Consider the following 2,500-nt stretch of genomic DNA (forward strand, 5'->3'; position numbering starts at 1 on the left):
CTGACAAGGTTTTGGAATCATTTTTATTCCACATCTCCCTTCCTCGTCGCCCACTTGGTTTTGCTGTTGTATATTTCTTAAGAAAAAAAAAATAATAAAAATAACAGAATCGTGAAGGACTGAACACGAGAACAAGTAAACGTCACTGGTGTAAAATATAATAATGAAGCCATTGCTCACGGAAGTAAATGTTTTATCGACTATCTTTTCATGCTTGTTATATTTCTTTACACATAATATTAGACAGCAACATACAGCCTGCAAACTAAACGAGTTTTATTAACGGCACGCTCTAGTATCAACGACAATTCTCTCCGTGCGACCAGCGAGCATCAAGGGAAGAGCTGATTTATGTGTGATGGCCCTTGCAATCGTTTTTTTTTTTTTTTTTTTTTTTTTTTTCGTGCGATGCTGTACATGCAAGATTTGTCTTGAAACTTGTTAGGCTGCAATATATGCAAAATATTCTTCATTGTATCTGGTAGAGTTTGCCCAATCCACAATGGTTCACGTGAATTAATGATCAAACTAATTACATTATGATACGGTTATGAAATGTTATCATGGCCATCACTAAGAACACGTCTAATTAGGTGATTCTGCAATAACGTCGTCCACTACACCATCTGATTGCCGTTATCTACGGACTGTCCTCAGTTGCTAAATAAAGGGTGTTTAGTGAGATGGGAGCGAGCGCAAGCGAGGAAGACTGCACGATCAAATGCCGACGAGCATGTTCGTTTGTGTGTGTTGTGTGTATATGATTTGTTCGTTTGTGCGTGTGTGTTTGTTCGTGAGTGAGTGTTTGTTCGTGCGTGAGTGTTTGTTCGTGAGTGTTTGTTCGTGAGTGTGTGTTTGTTCGTGCGTGTGTGTTTGTTCTTACGTGTGTGTTTGCTCGTGCATGTGTGTTTGTTCGTGCACGTGTGTTCATTCGTGTGTGTGTGTATGTGTGTGTTCGTTCGTGTGAATGTGTGTATTCGTGTGTGTGCGTGCTTGTAAAATATATTCTTCTCGGCCCAACCCTTCAATTCGGTTCAGAAATTCTGATCTGGTTTGAGCTAACGAATAAGTCATTAAATTCACAGATTATTATGTTTAGGGTGAAAATATTTCAGTCCAATGAAATACGGAAATGCAAACCTGAAAATTAATGCGCAGAATTCTGGATTTTTGTCAGATACTAAATATTCGTCTATAAAGGAGTTTTACCCCTTTACAAACAAGCAATTACGACACTGAGGCACAACCTACTAGTCTTCCCTATCCGTAATTGGTTTTGGTTTTGGACTAAAGATCTCTGCAGCCAAATCCAAAGCTATGGCTCTGAGACAGAGAGTTTGAGGCACAAGTCTGAAAATCCAGGGAGTGGACTTGGAATGGGTCCAGGACTTCCTATACCTTGAGGTAAGGGTAGACCGGACCCTCTCCTTCCAGAAGGAGGGCCAGTACCTGGTTGACCGAACCAAAGCAAGACTGTCTGTCATGAGAGCAATGACTGGGAGACGCATAGGAGCCAGACACAAAGTACTAAGCTCATTCTATGTACACGCTGTCCGGCCTGTTGTGGACTATGCCTCAGTCGCTCTAATTGTCACCAAGAAAAAGTACACAGACAAATTGGAGACAGTCCAAAATGAAGCTGCCAGGATCATTCTGGGTGCCTAGAGGTGGACAAAGGTCCTCAACCTCCTGATGGAGGCAAACCTTCTCCTCCTGGACTCACGAATCGATGTAATGGCAACACAATTCCTGTCAAAGGTCATCCAGGCTCCCAGGAACACAAGCCTAAGACGAAAATTAGTCAGACGCCACGAACAAGACAACGAGCTCTTTGCAAACAACTCCTGGCTGTCTCACACAGCCAGGGTATTGATACGCCATCAGCTCAAACAACAGCTTGCTAAGGGCATGGACTCCCCCCACCCCGACTTTGCCGAAGCCCTACCGTGGGCACAGAGCTTGATCGAGTTCAATATAATGAGCCTGTCAATAAAAAAGAGCCTATACCCCACGCCTAGCCCAAAGGGTCATTGCAGCCATCACTGCTCCGGGTAATAGAACATACTTCATGGATGGATTGGTCGATCCCTTGAGCCACACTGCAGGCGTCGGCTTTGCAGCAAGGGATGCCATGCAATCCATGAGGGTAACAGACAACGCCTTCTCGCTACAGGCAGAGGCAGTTGCAAACATGGGAGCCCTAGCCCACGCATCCCTAAGGGAAGGACACGTGGTCATACACACAGACTCCAGGGCAGCCATTGCCTGTCTTCAGCACAGCTCACCCACAGACAACATCTACCTATTGACCACGATTCTCATAATGGCACAGAGAATTCTTGCTCAAGGTATAAGAATTATCATCAACTGAGTCCCAAGCCACAGCGACATCTGAGGGAACGTGCTTGCTGACAGACTAGCCCTGGCTGACAGGAGTATGCCACCAAATCCCATGACGATAAAACCAAGCCGAAAATTACTTAAGGAGAAGATTGCCTTG

Source organism: Penaeus chinensis, chromosome 10, assembly GCF_019202785.1.
Source record: "Penaeus chinensis breed Huanghai No. 1 chromosome 10, ASM1920278v2, whole genome shotgun sequence".
Classification (NCBI taxonomy): Eukaryota; Metazoa; Arthropoda; class Malacostraca; order Decapoda; family Penaeidae; genus Penaeus; species Penaeus chinensis.